The sequence below is a fragment of the Canis lupus genome, chromosome 1 (genome assembly GCF_011100685.1).
Source record: "Canis lupus familiaris isolate Mischka breed German Shepherd chromosome 1, alternate assembly UU_Cfam_GSD_1.0, whole genome shotgun sequence".
Taxonomy (NCBI): domain Eukaryota; kingdom Metazoa; phylum Chordata; class Mammalia; order Carnivora; family Canidae; genus Canis; species Canis lupus.
This window is the reverse complement of record NC_049222.1, coordinates 5,611,426-5,632,434: the sequence shown is the minus strand read 5'-3', so window position 1 is coordinate 5,632,434 and position 21,009 is coordinate 5,611,426. Positions and strand designations below refer to the sequence as shown.

Genomic DNA, 21,009 nt, shown 5'->3' with positions numbered 1-21,009 from the left:
CTTTATTGTCTCATTTAAACTAACCATACCTCTCCGTTTTTCCAGTGGAAGAGCTAAAGCTTGCAGAGGTTGCGTTGGATGGGAGAGAATTGGTCAGAAGACATATTTGCACAAGGTTTGGGACCTGAGATTGCTCCTAAAGTTTACTGTTTATTTTTTTTTAAGTTTACTATTTTTAATATAGTATATTATCTAACTGATGAAAATAGGGATTTTCTACACACAAGGAGGCAGAGGAGATGGAGGAGAGGAAGGGAATGTGTGTGGTTGGTAATTGTGGTTGGTGGTGGTCCTTGAGTTAGCTAAATGAACCTGGGGAAGAGAGAACTCCTATCAGGCCTCTCTTTGTGATATTGACAGTGAGGGCGAACATTATATTATATCCTATATCGGAAAACACATGAAAATGGGAGAGCCCCATTATTTTGCTTTTAATGTTGTGAAGAATTGCCCACTTATTAGTAATCCAGTGTCAGATGCGATCATTGCTGTAATTGAAGAGGAAGTCACAGGGAACTGTAGATAAGAAACACTCAAGGCCCTTTGAGGAAATTGGAGAAAGCTTTTCACAAGGAATTGTGATTGAGACTGTTCTTAAGGATGGGGCTTGCCAGGAGCTGGGGAGTGGGGGAAATGAGATCTCTCTTTGCTTCTGACTCTGTACATAGATATTCTGATATTTATTTCTTGTTATTCAGGTAATGCCCCTGCCTAATTATAGCATCACTCTTTATTCTCCACGTAAATAAATTTTGTTACCAATTTAAGCTGAAAAGTATCAGGGATTCAATAAATAGTTGCAAAATATTAGAATATATATATATTCCTTTCATTGGGAGATCATCTGACACTTGAAAAGATAGTAGGACTACTTGCATTTGATGAAAGTGGAATGTAGTCACTTTATTATTTTACAAACCTCCTTAGATGTTGGAGTATCTAGTACCAAGCAAAGTATTTCTTATTTCTCCTTCTGAAAAACACCCTGACTTGTTTGTTCTCCTTTGTCACCTTCCTTCTGATGCCTTTATCTACTTCCTAGCAAAACTATACCTCTCAACTCTAACAAGGCAATGGGATCCCATATTTTAAGAGAGGATTATGGTTTTATGGCTCTAGAATCTTTCTTGCTGTAGTGTGCTACTTACTTTCAGTTTAAATCCCTAACAGAGCCAACTTTGATCAGTGACATTTGTAGGACTGGTGAAGCGTTTAGTTAAAAGAAATTGTTTGCTTTATCAAGTGTTTAAGGACTTCTAATGTCAACATTTTCAGGAATACTAAAAATAACAGAAAGTCATTATTTGGGTTTATCATTCTAATACAAGTCACGGCTATAAAATTATATGACTGCAATTTTAGGAAACAACTTGCATGTACAAATGAGTCTTATTTACCTCTAAGAGGTCACATCAAGAGGATACGTACTTATTCAAACACTCCACAAAACCTTTTCTTAAAACCTTTTGCTTTGGAATTAGTCAACTGAGCCGTCACTGATACTTACCAATCTCTTTAATTATCTTGAGTTGACTCTCTCTCTTATTCTCTCTAGCAGCTGTTCTAAACTCTTTCCATTTTCTCCTGCCTCTCTAAGGCACTTCGCTGGTTCACTTTCAAATGACTTTTCTTCTTATTTAAAAAAAAAAAAAAAAACACTTCACGTGCAATTTCTTTTACCCTCTCTCTGCTTCACTAAAATACCTCTAGTAATTCTTAACCTGTTGAGTCATGAGCCACACTGAGACTCTAAGAAAAATCTTTTTAGAAAAATTTTGTGTATAATGTCAATCCATAATGTTAAAGCCAGCTGCTCTAGGATCCCCTCTGTCATGCCCTCCTTCTGTGCTTTCTGAAAGAATTAAATGCTATTGGAATTTTAAAGCCAAATCTTTCTATGCCATTGGACTCAGTCCTTCACCCTTGAAAATCGAGATATCCATACTAAACCCATGATCTTCATACACAAACACACCCCCTTCTGATCCTGCCTTTGTCTTCATTACTGAGATTTTGATGTCCCTGAAATGCTATGCCTCCCTCATTTCCTGAGTTCCTGCACTGCCTTCTACATTTCATTGTTCAATGACAGTACAGCATCTACCAGCTGACCCAAAGTTACAACTTAGGAGACATCCAAACTCCTCCTTTTCCTCCATCTTAAACATCTAGTGAATAACTAAGTCCATTTAACATCATCCAGACATCTTGCCCTTCGCAAACCACATGGCTGTCCCTTCACTGAGGTTCTCACCATTTCTCTTCTGGACTTTGCTGAGAGCTCAATAAGTGGGCTCCATATTTCCATGGAGTTACCTCCTTGAAATGTATAATTTACTGAAGCACAACTCAGCCTCAAATACTCCAGTGTATCTCCATCACCACAAGGACAAAATCTGAACAACCTAGTTGATTCATCCACATATTAAACCACTCAAGATCTGACCCTTGCCAAGTTTTCAGACCACTTTAATATAAACTTTTCTCACTTTTTAGAGATGATATAATTGACATATAATAGAATGCACATTTTTAGAAACATTTTTATGAGTCTTGGCAAATGATGCATTCGTATAACCATCCTAATGAAGAGACAGAATGTTTCCATCATTCCAGAAAGTTCCCTTGTGTCTCTTTCTAATTAATTCCTATCTCACCAGCCAATATCACCCTCACCCCAGGACAACTGTTGTTCTGATTTCTATTACTGCAGATTAGACTTGTTATTTTCTAGAACTTTGTATATTTGTGTCTGGCTTTTTTCCCTGACAAAGTACCAGGAAAGGAGAGACCAGCAGGAACCTAGTGGAGTGATCAACATCTGATCCCTACCTGGGCACAAATAAGCCCCACCAGCCACAGCAGCAGTGGATAGGGACCACCCTACCTAGGTGAGTGGTGGCTTTATCTACAAAGAGTGTCAACCTGGACAGGGATCTATAATCACAGTTCCACATTCAGTGGCATGGGTGGCTTATCTGCTAGCACTCATAGCACCAGCTAGCTTGATATCCCCAGGCCCTACACCCAATAATAAAAAACAATGCAAGACCAGAATCTCCTTGACCTGTCTAGCAACAGAAAGCAAACCAGAATCCCCCCACCCAATGTACCTGGAGAGATTGACATGGGAGCCTCAGAGGCACCAGAGGAATGATGCATAACAGAATAATATTGCAAGGCCTTTGAAAATGAAATCATTACTGGATTCAAACCCTAAAGAGTATGTCAAGACCTATAAGCTAACCCTGAATAGAGGGACTCTTGCTAAAATGACAGATTTAAATAGATCAACAGTCCCCAAGCATCACATTCAGAATGTCCAGAAAACAAGAGAAAAGCAAACGTCATACCCAGAACCAGGAAAAGCACAATGCCAACAAAAAAAGACAACTGATGCCTAAGTCAGAAAGACATCAGATGTTAGAGTCACTGACTGGGTTTTAAAGTAGTCATCATGAAAAGGCTTCAACCAACTATTATGAATTATTTTAAAACAAATGAAGAAGTGGAAAAACCTTCACAGTTAAATAAAGTTACAAAAAAGGCCAAAATTTCTGACCCAATAGCCTCTGAATGTAAAGGTGTCCTCTCATTTATCTGGGGGTGAGAGCTCTGTGACTGAGGGGCTAAGGTTCTGGGCCTTGGGAATCATATCCTCCTTGTGATGCAAGGAGTGTTGGGTAGCAGTGTTGGGTGAGCCACCGGGGTTGTCTCATCAGTGAGTGAGGACTTGTGTCCAGGGGCCAGCTGTCTTTCCAGGTAAGAAGTTGGTACCTTTCAGTCCTTATTGTGTGAACAGTGACCTGATCATTGGGGGAAAAGGCTTGGCCTCCAGTCCTATGCCATCCCCTTTTAACAATGGAAATTTCTTGGACTTTTCCCACATCATGACTCATTGGAGATGAGCACATCAGATCTGAGGGTCTTACCCTGTGGTGAGACAAAGTGTTTGCAGCTGGGCCGAATGACATACAAAAATTGCACTCAAAATGGAAAAGCCTTCAGGAGTGGAGGAAGTCCTGAAGTCCAAATGGCTAAAGGCCAGTGAGATACCAGACAAGTGTCATTGCCAAAGGCTCTAATCAGATTTCAAATTGGTCATAGCCACTTACAGCTCCGCATGAAATCTTAGGAAGATAGAGCTTATTGTGAAGTCATAGGTAGCTTCATTCGGATGTCCAAGCTTTGTGACCTTGTTTTTCTAAGTCTTTAAATGCTCTTTTGTCAAAGTCCTGATATGTTAATAATTTTAGAATGAGCCCTAATATATGTAAATTTATTTTCTTAGAGATCTGCCGACATAACTTCAAGGTATTGGTTAAATTATCGATTGTCACTAATGCTAGTTAATTAATGCATCTAATTTTAAACTAATCTTCCTGAAATCCTGGAATTGTTTTCTTCACCAGGTTCCTAATTTTTAAAGGTGGGATTATTTCAGTTATAATATGAGACAGTGGTAACTACATTTGTTCAGAAAGTACTCTTCTCTGTTTCCATCATTTCTCAGTCCTAATCAAGACAAAAATTAGGGGAAAAAATAGCCTTTGTGTTTTTATTGTATCTCACTTAGTTATAAGTATGACCGAAGTCAGAAATATGAGTCTAACAAAACTTATCGGAATTCCAAATGTCTAACAATAAGTTTCATTATTTTTTTTTACCATCTTACCTCCCTATGTAAAAATCTGCTTGGAAAAACTATTTATAAAATATTTTGTGATTTTTTTCTTCTTAAATTATGAAAACAAATTTTATCTTTATCATTTTCATGAGATTAGACAAGTTTGAGTTTCCTAACTTTAAATAAGTTACATGTCAAAAAGTTTTTTTTCAACTGGGCATTCTAAAATTTAATTAGAGTCCATTTTTCCTTTGAATTATCTTAACTAGATGTCATGTTTAAAAATTCTAATTAAACACCTAAGAAGTTATTTCAGTTACTTAAAACTGCCAGCCCCAAAGTATGACCTTATCTGATATCTAAGAGACCATATTAGGGTTTAAAATAAAATGTATACTGTCCTTGTTGTGCAAATAAAGGTCAGCATTATGAGCATTTATGTTATCTCACCTGTATGAAAGTAAAAAGTACAATCAGGGTAAGTGGTTTCAAAAGCTCAGAAAGCAAAATGATGCTGTTTGTTGCCCAAGTTTACTGGGATTGCATATTCTGTGATGCAATTAAGAGCTATTGCAGAGATTTTGAAAGAAAATGATAGAGGTAACATTTTTAAAACCTCAGTAACATATTAAGCTCTTTGTCGTTTACATCTCTCTGCAATGAATCAAAATATCTCAGAATTAGAATGGAACTTAATGATTTTGTAATCTAGTGGTTCTCAAGATTCACTGTGTGCATATAAATCTCTTCAGTGGTAAAAAAAAAAAAAAAAAACACACACACACACATATTGTTGAATCTCACACCTGGGGTTTCTTTATCAGTAGGGCTGGGTTGGGGCCCAAGTTCTGCATTTAACAAGTTTCAGGTGATATTGCTACTGGGTGGCCCAGGAAATACCCTAAGAAGAGTTATTCTTGAGAATTAAGTGTGAAGATATCCATTAGTTCTCAGATAAACACCAGGCTCCTAGAGCCCTCAATAAATTCTATCGAGCTAGTAGAAGTAGTCAAAGTAAAAGTGTAAGAGAAGAAACAGAAGCAGCAGCACGAGAAGGAAGAGCATGAATCCCTTGCCTTGATACTGAAGAAAAAGTAGAACCTCTCTTTTGTACAACTTTTCTCTGAACAAATTGGTTTTGTCATTGGTATTTTCTACAATAAGAGGAATGACTTCTCACTTTCCATGCTATGGCTTCCGAATCTCTCTTAACCATCCACAAAAAAAGGGTTATGGACTAGGAGAAAAGGAAAAATTTGAGTTTCTCATATCTTAATGAATTTTTTTTTAATGTACTAAAAGTAAAGTGGGATAATGAGGAAAATGGGAGGGTGAAGTTGGAGAGCCATATTTTTTAGACCAATATTATGTAACTGGCAGAGGATTGGGTGATGACAAGATCCAGGAAATGAACAGAGCATGAATTCCAGGAAGGCATGAGCTATGTTTTCTTAACTTATTGCTACTTAACAGCATTAGTTCATAGAATGACTGAATTCAGGTAACCAAATTGGATTGGAATTGCTAAACATCGAATTCTGTGGGGTTAAATGGGAGAATATTTGTGTGCTGACTGAGCCAGGTGATTGCCACATGAAGAGAAGTGACCAGAAATATGGTGATTAGACCCTAAAAGACAGGCTAAATGGAAGTGCAACCTGATGATGACATCATGAAATGGGAAGACTAGATGAGCCATGGTCTAAGAGAGAAATCATACAAGTAAATCAATAAGTACAACTGTGAAGTCTCACATTAGATGTAAGAAGACAGTGTTGTGAGATGAAGTGCCACCACCACCACCACATCCAGTGCTTAGAACACTTACACCACCACCAACTCCCCCTTCCCCCGTCCATATTCCTATTTTAGAATTTGTGTTTGACCAGTGACATAACGGAGGATAAGAACTTTTTGGCTGAGACAGGAAAATATTTTCAAACTCAGTTACTTTCTCTCTAGTCACACAGGAAAAGCAACATGAGGAGCAGGATAATGATAATAAATGAGATAAATAGGGGTGCCTGGGTGGCTCAGTGGTTGAGTGTCTGCCTTTGACTCAGGTCCTGATCCCAGAGTCCTGGGATCGAGTGCTGCATTGGACTCTCCCCATGGAGCCTGCCTCTCCCTCTATCTCTGTGTCTTTCAATAAATAAATAAAATCTTAAAAAATAAAATAAAATAAAATAAATGAGATTAGTATTATCTACCAAATGATATATAAATTAAAATGAAAAGAAGACAATTAAATATCCTGCATTGCTGTAGACTGGATATTTGTATCCCCCCAAAATCCATATACCCAAGCCGAATGCCCAGTGTGATGGTATTAGGAGGTAAGGACTTTGAGAAATGATTAGGTCATGACAGAATTAGTGTCCTTTTAAAAGAAACCCCAGAGAGCTCCCTTGCTATGTAAGGTAAGGACACAGAGAAGAGGGTGTCTGTGAACCAGGAATTGGACTTTCACCAGACACCAGATCTGTTGGCTCCTTGGTCTTGGACTGCCAGCCTCCAGAACTGTGAGAAATAAATTTCTGTTGTTTATAAGCCAACTGGCCTATGAACTAAAACAAGCATACTCTTCGAAGTAAAATTCTTTAACATCCTTTAATTCTTTAGCATTTTAAATTTGTTTACCTAAAACATAAAGAGCTGACAGGGCAGTGTTGTAAATCAACCTACATCAATATTTATTGAGTAAATGCTTCACAGAAGGCTCTTTTCTCATTGAGCTGATCAAGAATTAAAATGTATCACATCATAAAAATGAAATAAATTGCTCTAATCTAAAATGTAGCTCTTAAATTTTCCTACCAGCCATTTGAAAAGCTAAACTATCTACTTTGGGAGAGTATGAAGCCAGAATTTTAAGTGTCATCTCATGAACTCAAGTTGGATTTGTAAAGAAATTTTTAAAATCTTTAAAAAAATTTTATTTCATTGATTGTTACTTAAAGAACAATAAAATATCACTGCTTTTCATTGCTAATGTATTTCATTGTGATGCAGGGAGGTCCTCTGCTAGGAAAATCTCAATCTCTTCTTGAGATGGTTGATCAAAGACGTAATTAGCCCTAGATTCAGATGTGCTTTGAGTGAGAAGTAATCAAAAATGACGTGAGAAATTAGGCTAAAATTAACTCAGAAGAAACATAAAATACAAATTGCTGCAAGTCCTCTTTTAAATTTTAATATTTCTTCAAAATGGTTCAAATCTTATAAATTCAAGCAAGACCAGTAGGAAAGCCTGACATATGTAGAACTATACTTGAATTTAAATCAGAAAAGGAATCACTAAACTCTAAATGTTGAACAAAACAATGACAAGATGATAGACACTATTGTAGGAGGAGGTGGAAAAGGACAATTCATACTTCTGAGCCCTTGAAATTGCTTTCACAAACAGTATGTCATTTAATATTCACAAAGTATCCTGAGTAGAGAGATAAGGGACAGATAAGGTAAGGGACATATAACAGTTTCTCATTTTATAGATCAAATACATGACTGACTGATTCAGTGATTGGTTGCAGTATTGACAATGCTATTTATTGCCAGAGAAATGACTACATACTCTTCTCATTGTATAATGCTCCTAGGATTTATTTATCTTTGTGACAATAAGGTAACACTGAGCACTTATAATGGGCTAAAACTCTGCTTTAGACACAACACACAGCCAAGTATGAGTGTGATTCCATACTGAGTATTTGTCCACCAGGTTTTACACAAGACCCCAAGGAAGCCAACATAACAAGGAAAATTAGAGATTCTCTTTCATTGGGATTCCAGTCTACTAAGGTGACAGGCATCGAACAAGTAAGTATTCCAATATACTACTTAATATATGTGTGTATTTTTAAATAATGCATATATAACTCTAGACCTGTCTTTCACTAGTAGTGTGCCTGGGCCAAATCTCCAAACCTCTTGTTTTAATGTGCTCACCTGCACAATGGGATTAATAATAATGTCCACAACTGTTGCAAAGATTAAATGGAAAAATCTATTATATTGTTATATATTATCCTGAATACCTAGCAATTTTTCAACAAATATTGTTACCATTTGATGATAACGATTATTACTCTAGTTATAAAAATAAAATACTGTTCTTGCTTAAATAAGATGAATTTAAAGTTGTACATGCACAGTTGTTACAGATGAAAATACACATTTATTCAAGTGCAAATTAGAGTTTTATATAAATTTCTCTTTGGACTGTGTTTCTTGAATACTGGCGTGTCTCTAAGAATCACCAGCAAACCATTAAATTATATTTAGATGAACTTAAGATATGAAGTAAGTTTATTTGACATATGCAGTTGATTTTCATTAGTCATGAACACTGAATTAGTGAATCTTGAACCATCACTCCCAAGGGAAATGTAAGGTTTCGTTCCTGAGAGCTTCTGCTCATTTTCTCTATAAATCAATATATAAACTTGTTTTATATATGTTCTTGTTTAAAGAAACCTTTATAATAGATATTGTTGGTTCATGAAGGTTGAGCTCCTGATAAAAAACACTATAACTCATGCCTGAAGCAAGCTTCTCTGATATGTGCATTTTCTTTACGAGTGACAAGCCAGGCTTCTTAGCTTGGGGACACTAGACGGCACTTCAGCAGAACATTTGGGTGCCATTTTAAGTGCATATCACCAACCAGAAGCACAAAAATGAGAAAAAGTAAAGCTAAATAAACCAAGAAAAGGACATGTGTTTACAGTGTAAGAGCTGAAGCAAGAGGCAGGGTGTAGCTGTGTGCACTCCCTGCTATGAAGGTATGTGTTGGGTGACTCAAATTTTTTACCACTCTACACCTGCCCAAAAATGATCATAAAAGCACCACCAGTACTGATTTGGGGGCTACGAATAAATTTTCTCAAGGAAGCAATTTCACAAATACAGAATCTGTGAAATGAGGATCAGCTGTACTTTGTTGGTACCATTTTTTCTCTGAGTGAAGCTTGGAAAAATTTAGAACAGGTTTGAATAACACCCAGTGACACTAAGTGACTGAAGGATTCTTGCTCCCAGAGGGACTGTATAAAAAGTCAATGCTAACAGAAAAATACTATGTACATAAAGAACAGTTTTTATTGTATTTGAACTATGACTCCTTAAACTGGGGTTGATGGCCATAATCACCTGGTTAGCTTCTTAAAAATGATTGTTACAAGTCTCATACCCATTCTGCTGGAGTATATCTTTAAGGACAGTGGGAAAAGAGAAATTTTATTTTTAAAAACACAGGCAGTTGTAGGGATTTGGGGGGGGTCATAATTACAAAAGCATCTCAATAGCTCTAGCTCATAAAACATTATGGTCCTCAATAAATATATTAATTATAATTATATGTGGCCAAACAATGTCTCCCTGGTCTTTTTAGAGTACTGAATTAATTGTTCAGTACTTAATAACAGATCTGAGCCTATTATTGCAGTCCACCATGATAACCCATATTATGTTGTTTTACAGGATTATTTAGAGTTAAAATAATCCTATAGCAGTTCATTCATCTTTAACAAAAAGGAAAACATTTTAACAGAGAGAGCAAAACAAAAGTACTGTTTCTTGAGACTTGATGCTTCCATTTGATCAATTGATGCATCATTGGATATGTATGCATTTCAGAATATCTCTCTGCGGCATATACATATGTTAGCTTAAAAACAAGCCTTATTTAAAACATTGTACTATTCAAACCTGAGTTTTACCTCTTATTTTCTCATTTTACTGTGTAAGCAATTGTTTTTTCTTTTTCTCTCTTCATTCTTTCTTTTCTTTCTTCATTTCTTTTTCTATCTAGGAGATAAATTCTTTGGTGGCAGAATGAATCATTCTGGCATAATGCAGAAAATTAAAATGTGCATGTATGCACGTGTGAGCTTACATATGAGCCTCTGTTTATAATACAAGCAAATATATAACACCACCTTAAAATTTAGTATTGATATGTTTATTAAACTTGATATTAAAGCTTTTTTTTTTTTTTTTTTTGCCTGACGGGACTAATGTGAAATCTTAGAATTGTAGGTCAGATTGGCTTTGTAGGAGTGATTTATAGTCAAGCAAAAATATCTCTGTGGTTACATTCTTTCTGTGTATCAACATTGAATAAGAACGTTCTCACTAAAACTTGCCTCCAAATGCAGTGTGACTAATTTGGCCTCTGTGTGTAGCTTAAAGTAGAATCTACTGTGTTCACTGGCATCTTGTCCCTGGAGGAGATGATAGATAGCATTCTGCCAAAACATTATATTATGACCCCCATGCTTTTGTAAATGTTCCACAGCTGATAGAAAACAGAATCAAGCATCAATGAAGCATTTGCAATGCAATGATTCTCTAAGGTGGTGGTTTTAGCATTCATTTTTGTCCGTGAAATCTGTCCTTTGTTGATATGAAAGGATGTCTATCTTTGAAACTCAGCTTGCATTCAAATAAGAATATAAAAACAATTAAGCACTGGGCTCTATCATCCTGCCACCCGCTTCTCCTGCATGGCTAAAATATTGAACATCTTGAACTGCACGGTGCCTGGAGATGGGCCATGTGGCTTGGATACACTCAGCAAATCTGGGGCCTGCCAATTATTATAACTACTGCATTCTGTCCCAGCAATTCCGATTCCTCCTAGGGAAGGTTATTCTTGCTTAGGACACAATAAGCCATAAACCATAACTGAAAGAATTGAGACTTGCCCCAGAACTCAAAATAAGGTTCACCAACACTCCTGAATGACGCATGGTATCTGTCTCCACAGAGCAAGACACACAAACAGAAATGTGTAAATAACAAAAATATGTGTCATAACTATAATAGTAGCAGGAAGCAGCATTCACCATTCCTAGAATTTGATGATCACTGGCCATATGCCAGGATCATGGGGCAGAGTTTTACTTTTTTTCCCCATTTAATCATCACAGAGCCCCTTTGTGGTAGATACCATTATCTTTGTTTCTATCAAAAGACAGAAGCAATATTTGATGTATGTACAAAGAACTATGAGCACTAAAGAAAGATTGGCTAACAAGAAAGAGGAATTTATCACTCAGAACATTCTCATAAAAATTTCCACTATTTATACAGTGCCTGTACACACACTATCTTAGATTTATTCTCCTGTAGATTATTACTTTTACAGATTAAAAAAAAATGAGGTGCAATGAGGTTAGGTGTTACCCCAAACACATATAATCTACAAGACAGAGTTCAAACCCTGATGTTCTGATGTAGAACCCTCTGCTCTTTCCTTAGTCCCTGGTCTCTCCCAAGTCCCTTCTTTGTAAATCCTCAACCTGTAAAATTTCTTTCAAGGCTGTTTTGCAAAATGAGAGACTATTACTGACTCAGAGAAGTTGACTTGCTTAGTCAGAGCTTTCTAGAAGCATTACCTTGAAGACAAATTGAAGGATCCTTCTATGGCATGATCTTTGAAAATCACCTGCTAACCCCAAAGGTTACTCAATCCCCAACTTTCCTTTTCTCTACCTGTGCAGAAGTATAATTTCCATGAATAGAATAATGGGGTTTACTCCTTGATTATAGGAACATTTGGATCAAACTATAACAATGAATCAGGTGACCATAAAGCTTATAATGGTTAGGCTTGACACATAATGAAAGAAGAAGAAAAAGAGTGGGAGGGGGAAAAGGGAATAGGAGAGTCTTGGCCTGAATTGATTTAACTGAAAGTAGGAACTACTACCAGTATTTCTTAGAAAGGAAAAAACTCTAGGTCTTAAGGAAGAAATTTCTTCCAGGAGGAAAATATTTCAAACTCTTTAGAAGTTTCCTAGAGGAAAATATCACTTTCAACGTCTAAATGTCACTTTCAACTTCCAAAGTATGCTACAAGGGGGAAAAAATGGCTTTTGCTTGAATTATCTTTCTATCTTATTCATGTTCGTGTATTCACACTATTATTAGAAGCAACAATTTCTGAAAAATATATTTGTATCCAGTAACCTTTTATTTATACCTTCTCCATTCATTAGTTCCTTGCTTTCTATAATTGAAAATCCAAACCATCTGTCAACACAATTCAACACCTTAACTTTTTGTTGCCACACCCTTACTGACTTCTACGCAGAGTTTGTACATGGGCCAGATGCTATCAGAGTTTCAAATGAGAAACATCAGAGGAAGTGGTATAAGGGCATCATGATCAGTAGCCATTACTTAAATATAAAAAGTGGTGAAAGTATGTTCGCAAAGAGCTCCATCCTACAAGATCATTCTTTGGATGATTAGTGATCGGAGTGAGCAATCAAACACAATCATTAAAACTGTGTTAAAAGAGAAATAGTGAAAACTATTTCTGAGTCTGAGATAAGAAGATAACGTTATACTATGTGATGTTTGTAAGCGTGTTTGTGTGTGTGTGTGTGTGCGCGCGCATAGGTACATATTCCATGCTAGGAGAATGGCCATGAGATCCTCAGCAGCATGGTGTCTATGTGTACTTGAGATAAAAGTCATAGCTACTCAAGAATGTACTCGGTCTTTTAAGAGGAACAAGGTCATAATACATGCAACTTCTCCAAGACAACAAGTGTTTTGATATTAGAAAATTCATCTCTGATATCATTACTACAAAAGCTTAAAAAGTGGTACTACTCCTTTCTCTTCCCTATCATTTGACATGTGGCCTTGTTATAAAGGTCAGCCAATATTTTGCTGCCATTCCGGACTCCATATAGCATGAAAATTTATAAATATTACACGTGTTAGAAAAACATACACAGTCTGCAGGGTGGTAGTTTTCCATATATGTTCATTCAGATGATCAAATTCACTAATTTTATTGTTTCAAATGTCTGTGTTCTCACTGAAAGCTTCTCTCCACTGGTTTTCTCAGTTTGGATGTGTGGTAATATCTCCAACCACAGTTTAAGAGTGGTTTATTTTTCCCTTGTTGTCCTATAAATTTTTACTTTTTATATTTTGAGACTATATGATTAGAAGAATAAGGTATTAAAACTGCTTTATATTTCTGGTGAAGATGTATCTTTTTTCATTACATAGTGACATATTTTTATGTCTCGTAATCTTTTTGCCTTAAAGCCAATTTTATCAGCTAGTGATATATCTACACTAGCTTTCTTGCTTAGCATTTTCTTGGCATGTCTTGTTTTACCACTTTACTTTTAGCCTCTGTGTATCCTTGTGTTTTAGAGAGATCACTTATAAATAATTTATAGCAAGTTTTCTAAAGCCAGTATATGCCACTTGTTTTGTGTATCTTGTCTCTCTCCTTCCTTACCTTCTTTCACATCTTTTAAAAAATTACTATATTTGTACTTATTCACTCTCTTGTTTGAAAGTTATACATGCTTGTTTCTATTACATAAGCTATAGACTGCTATTCGACTTATCAAAATTTAATGTTAACCGATATCTGTACCTTTCCCAAGATAATACAAGAAACTGAAAACACTAATCGATTTATCTCCTTCTAACTTACCTACTACTAGTGCGATGTATTTTATTTTATTTACTTTTTAAAAATCTCATTTATTTATTTATTTACTTAGAGCCCAAACAGGTTGAGGGGCAGAAGGAGAGGGTGAGAGAATCCTAAGCTGAGGGCAGAGCCTGACACACGGCTCCATCCCAGGACCCTGAGATCATGATCTGAGCCAAAATTAAGAGTTGGATGCTCAACAGATTGAGCCACCCAGGCACCCCTGGGGTGTGTATTTTAATTCAATATTTGTTAAATACCACAAAGTGTTATTTCATGCGGTTAAATTACTTTAGACTTATCCATCTGTCACTTTCTTTTTAATTTTTTTGTTTTTTCAGCCAGAGTTATTACCAAATCAAATTTCATCCATCTGAAGTAGACTTTTTAGTATTGGCTTCAGAGCAAAGTTCCCATCTATTCTTATTCACCCTTGGACTTTCATGAAAATAATACTGGATATTCTTTCATCTCTATGTCCCTCATCCCAGCTTCCTTAATTTTTCATTATTTTGTCTTTTCCTTTGTTCCCTGGGAAATTCCTTTTGATCTAGCTTATGTCTCACTAATTCTTTTTTCAGCCATGTTTAATAAGTTTTTAAACTCCTTTATGGAGTTTTCATCAGAAATTTGCATTCCTTCTTCAGTTTTATTTGAAATTTATTTAATCTGCATTGTCTCCTTTTATAATTTTCTACTTATATATATTCAAAATCACATTTAATTTCTCTTAACACACTCTTTGTAAATCTATTTCTTTATTTTTGCTGATCCTCACTCAATGATTCTTATGTGTCTAGTTAGTTTTTCCTGTGTCAGACAAAATTACAAAAGAAATATTTGTGGAAATAATGTGAGGCTCTACTTTGTATTTTGAATTTGCTATTATTGATTCCTTAGGGATATTATTTCAGGACAACTCTAAGCCCTGTTCAAGATTTGAGGTTTTCCAAAGACTTTCCAAGGTGCACAAAACAATGCTCAAAACCCTGTAAAACATTCAACTCCAGTTTGCCCTTACCCAAAGCATGTACCTTGGGGTGTCATATGGAAAGGCGGGAGTGCTGCTTATTAGCTTTTCCACTTGGATGGGACCCAAGATTTCACTCACCATCTTCCCAACTAAACCACCAAACACCTCTACTCACAGGCCAGTGCCCTCAGCAAAGTTGCTTTGAGTTCTCATTTTACCTGTGTGGCTCTCCTCTTCTTGACATCTTTTGGTGCTTCTTCCTCCCTTTCTTATTAGCTTATAGAAACTTTTAGAAGTTTACTGTGTTTCATATAGAGTTGCACCTGTTTTTAGTTTTCCCAGCTCACCATTGGTTGAAGCAGACATTCATTATATTTCTGACACATGACTTTTTTAGGTAAATCTTTTTTTTTTTCTTAAATTTAACAAATACTTTTTAAGAGAAGTATGATCTGCAAACAAACATGACAAGGTTCACCTTTAGGTATTCTGTTTCAAAAGGTTTAGAGTCAAGACTGGACGTTTGCAATTTTAAAAGAAATTCCCAGGTGATTCTGACATGAGCTCCCCGACCCCCAAACCCACCACCAAACTGGTAATTTGAGAACCCCTAATTCAAATTATACATTCTTCACAAAGACTTCAATGTTTTCAAATATAATAATACTTGATATATTATTCACACCCCTCATCCACAGCAATGGCTCACAGCTACAAGTACAAATAATAGGAACTTCGGGTAAGTGGATTCATAGTTTGAAAAGGCCCTGAGAAGATTACAATGTCTTCCCCACTCAATCTTTCTTCAAATATAAGCATCATTCATACCTGTCTATTGCTGCAGACTGCTCTTTGTAGGTTGACTATATTTTTAGGAAACAACAAGACAATAATAATGCTATTTCTTGTCTGCAAAGACAACTGGCTGACTTGGCTCTTCAGTATTCTTAGAGTATCATATTTATAACTCTGTCCTTTTTTATTTCAAATGGTGATATGTTCATACAGAAGACAGAGAGGAGATCTTTAAAAGACCTTGTTTCCCCCCAGCCAATTTCATGTTCCACTTGAACACAACTTCACAGAATAAATGGGAAAAGTGGGCAGTTTCTGTGATTTTCTCCTTTTGATGGTTTTAAGCTGGGGTTAGAGGCACACACATCAGACAGTCATTTCACAAAGGAGACACTGAATACCCCCAGATCACATTTAACTAAAGCACGGACATTTATAACAGATCTGCAATCATCTGTCAATAGCAGAACATTATAGCAAAGTGAGCCAAAGACAATGACAGGAAATGATCTTGGGAACATCTCGCTCCTGCACTTTTTCCTTACTCACATAACCATTTCAGGAGAAGAGGTTTTGTTTGGCTGAGCCACATCCTGAAAGACCCTAAGTCTCCTGTAGGAAAGCAAGCTGAAGAGGGAGAAACAGAGATTATATCCCAAAGTAGCAGTGGACAGATGATGAGCTGAAAATTACATTTCTGTCCTCTCCTAGCACTTCTCAGTACCTCATATTATGATGTGTGCACCATCTTTGACAAAGTGTCCCCACTCTGAGGGAAGAACTCACTAATGTTCTTTTCAGCAGTCAGCACCTACACAATAGGACGTTGATTTGGCTAGTCATCATATTCACCCATTCTGTTAAGAACAATATATTACTTACAATAATATTGATAATGGCTCCAAATGTACCTCACTTTTCAGAAATGTGGCAAGACCAAGAGTTTCATATCATTTTCTTCTCAAAGAAGTCAATGTGATAAGATGTACTTAATGTGACATAATTCTCAAAGTTTTGAAATGTATTTTTTCAATTCAGGGAGATGATCTTTAAGAACATCTACAGATATATTTCAAGTTTATGTATCCCTGATACAGGCAAAAACAAAAACTACAACTAAAACAGTTGTACTTGAAGAAGCAGATTAGAAAGACGGTTTTACCAAAACTTCACTAAAGAATTCATTTAAATAGCAACTTCTTTTAGTGTAATTAACATCAGATAGAATGGGGATCCCTGGGTGGCACAGCGGTTTGGTGCCTGCCTTTGGCCCAGGGTGCGATCCTGGAGACCCGGGATCGAATCCCACATCGGGCTCCCGGTGCATGGAGCCTGCTTCTCCCTCTGCCTGTGTCTCTGCGCCTCTCTCTCTCTGTGACTATCATAAATAAATAAAAATTAAAAAAAAAAAAAAAAAAACATCAGATAGAATGGTGACAAAGACATGGCTTCCTGAAAAAGACAGGATGAGGTTATTATGAGCTGATTTATGGGATTTGCAGGAAGACCATGGGAATCCGTCCATGGGGACCATCAAACTGGATGGTCAACCTGGCAATAAATGATCTTTCGGTGTATTGACTATTAGTCAGGAGAAATTGAGGAGATACTTACAGTTTAAATAGCCCCAAAGGAGTTTAAAAAACTGCTGTCCAACTGATGCGCTGGCTGTTGCTGCCTTACCTCTGGGTGGGAGGACTTTCTAGTTAATCTGGCCAGTAACCTCAGGTTCACCACACTGTAATGATTAGTACTGAATTTTTTTTTCCTGAGTGGGCAGGATATTCCAACTTCTATCAGGCAATAGTCACAGAGATATACACTTACACTGAGCCTTAAAAAGAGGGAAATGCATGGTGGCTATGGACAGACACTGGAAGAGCCATTAGAGCTTTGGCTGGTTTGACTAGAGAATGACATGTTGGGGTACTTAACACCTTTCAAGAAAGAATGGCAATACCCAAGCCATTCTGTAGTTTATCTCAAATCCTAGTGCTCAGTGTGATGGCATTAGGAAATGGGGCCTTTGAGAAGTAATTACCTCATGAAGAAAGTGCCTTCATGAATGGGATTCATGCTGTCTTGCCCCTTCTGCCATATGAGTTTATGTGGAGAAAATGGTTGAACCAGAAAAGACAAAATCAAGAGATTGAAAAATCAAGCCACAGACTGGGAAAAAGTATTTGCGAAAGACACATGTTATTAAGAACTGCTACCCAAAATATACAAAGAATTCTTAAAACTCAACAATAAGAAGATAAATAACCTGACTAAAAAGTGAGCCAAACATAACAGACCCCTCATCAAGGAAGACAGACAGATGGCAAATAGCATATGAAAATATGCTCCACATCATATGTCATCAGGGAAATGCAAATTAAAAGAACAATGAGATAGCACTACACACCTATTAGACGTTCAAAACCCAGAACATTGACAACACCAAATGCTGTTGAGGATGTGGAGCAACAGAAATTCTCATTCGTTGCTGGTGGGGATGCAAAATGGTATAACCATTCTGGAAGAGTTTGATGCTTTCTTACAAAACTGAATATACTCTTATCATATGATCCAACAATAATGCTTCCTGGTATTTACCTAAGGAGCTGAAAATTTGTATCCACATAAAAACCTGCATGTAGATGTTTATAGCAGCTTTATTCGTGATTGCCAAAATGTAGAAGCAACAACGATATCCTTCAGTAGATGAATGGATAAATAAATTATCATACATACTGACAATGGAATATTATTCAGTGCTAAACAAATGAGCTAGTAAGCCGTAAGACACATGGAAGTATCTTTAAATGGATATTCCTACATGAAAGGAGCCACTTGAAGAGGCTACATGACATGCCATGACATATGGTACATGTGTATGACATTCTGGAAAAGACAAAAGTATGGAGACAGTGAAAAGATCAGTGCTAGCCAAAGGTTGGATATCAAAGAGGGATGAATAGGCAGAGAACAAAGGATTTTTAGGGTGGAAAAAGCACTCTGTATATTATCAGGATATTTATTTACATGTCATTATACATTTTGCCCAAATCCATAGAATATGCAACAGTGAAAGTGAGCCCTAAGGTAAGCTACGGATTCAGGGTGATCATGATTTGGCATTGTAGATTCAGTTGCAGCAAATGTCTTACCTAGTGAATGATGTTGATCACAGGGGAGACTGTGCATGTGTGGAGCAGGAGATACAAGGAAGTCACTGTACTTTCCTCTCAATTTTGCTATGAATTCTGAAACTGCTTTAAAAAAAGAAAGCCTTGTGAAATGAAATCTTTCCATAATTTTGCCCTATTAATCTTTAACATTTTGCAACAAATTTCATATAACCCTACATGAGGGTAAATGTAAGGTAAGAAACACTGTGTCATGTTAATTCTAATGTACTAACAGAGTAAAAGTCAATATGTGCTTTTCATGTCAGAACTGTCCTTGTGCTGACAAGTTTAACACTGCTTTTTTCATCTTATTTGCTCAGCTACGGTTGCTTTTTCCAAGTGAATACCAACACAGAATTTGAGCAAAGCCAGGAGGCATGAACTTCTCAATTTAAGAAATAAAATTAACTCTTCTGTATACTAAGCACTACTTACTTAATTCACTAGGATAGTTTTATGAATTAAACAAAACATAGGTAAAAATGCATCCAAATGTGCAGCATGATGTCAGTTTCTTGGTTATACTTACAATTTCAAGGCTGGTAAATAAAAACTATTCACACCAGAAGAAAAGTTGAGGACATATTCTTGAGTTTCAATCTATCCAGATTTTAACATGAATCAGGCCCTTAGGGATATCAGCTTGTTGTTGAAAATTACTAATCATGTATCCATTTGCCCTCATGTTCAATAAGGAGAAAAGCATTATAAACCTGATGAAAAATATGTATGATCAAATGTCCTTTTTATTAAATATTCTATCAAGTGTGGTAAAACTGTCAGTAGTAATGGATGGTAAATATACCAACTCACCACAGGCTATATATAGGAGGAGGCCCTGAATTTGGCACCATGGCAGGATGGTTCTTCTCGTGGACAAAGGGAAAGATAGAATCTCTGCTTCAATTTCAGAAAAAACTATAGTAGAAAGATATAATTTCTAGCGTACCTATGGCAGTTGCCCCAAGCAATCCAACATTTTGCAACTAATGTCACGTACCCAACACAAGGGTAAATGTGGAGTAAGAAGCAGTGGGGTTACAGTAGAGGATACCAGAATATGGTGTGCCTCAGTGAAGGTAGCCAGATTTGGCAAATAGAAGCATGTGACATAGAATTTCAGATTAATTTTTGGTATATGTATGTCCAAATATTTCAAGGATAGCCCACCCAGTGTTTGGGTCATAGTTCCACCATATGTAATTCTGAAATTTAAAGTTAACCAGATTTCCTTTATTTTATCTGACCACCCTAAACTCAATGAACTCAGAGTATTAATGTAGCAGAGCCGAGAAGAAAGATAATTCTTTGACGAAAGTTTGGAACATTGGATCAAATGATCACAGGACAACTGAAGCAAAACCATGTATAAAATTAATTATACATTGACACCTATGAGCACAGAATATAATCAAGTTTTAGGAGAGCACATTGCAGTTAAACTTCTGAAGTTTATATTCTATGTTCCACCACTGGATTATTTTTCAATTTCTACAATGTTCTTATGTGACTATCGAGCTTTGTGTATAGACAGCAAAATGACTTGTTAGCATAATTTTATTCTATAAAAGATCTAAGATAACCCATTTGAAGCCAGAAATATACCAAGAGGTCCACTTCTGTCTGGCCCAGGCGAGGGTCTTGAGTTCTGAAGCTACATTAGAGGAGTGATCTTGTGCCATTACATCAATTCTGAAGCAGTCTAAGATTTCATTCAGTTTTATCAGAACTTTACATGATCCTGGGGCTGGGTGTCTAGCAGAGTTTTCAGGATTTGTTATAGATGAGCCTGCTAAGCAGTTCTCATAAACAAGAGAATTGAGGAAAAGATGAAATACTACAAAATAAAGATATGGGTTATAAAATGGATCACCCTTAGTGTTCTTTCTGAAGTGTAAATACAATATTGTGATTCCTTTTTCTTTAAACTTTCAAGTTTCTAAAGTGTGTGTGTGTGTGTGTGTGT

At 36.4% G+C, this 21,009-nt stretch overlaps 1 long non-coding RNA gene across 1 annotated transcript in view; it reads left to right on the top strand.

Annotated features, from left to right (window-relative positions):
• The first annotated feature begins 8,347 nt into the window (after window positions 1-8,347).
• LOC111090572 overlaps window positions 8,348-21,009 on the top strand; it is a 32,073-nt gene continuing 19,411 nt past the window's right edge. Inside the window, exon 1 of the long non-coding RNA XR_005353000.1 lies at window positions 8,348-8,449. This is a non-coding gene — a long non-coding RNA (uncharacterized LOC111090572). The remainder of the gene's footprint in view (window positions 8,450-21,009) is intronic.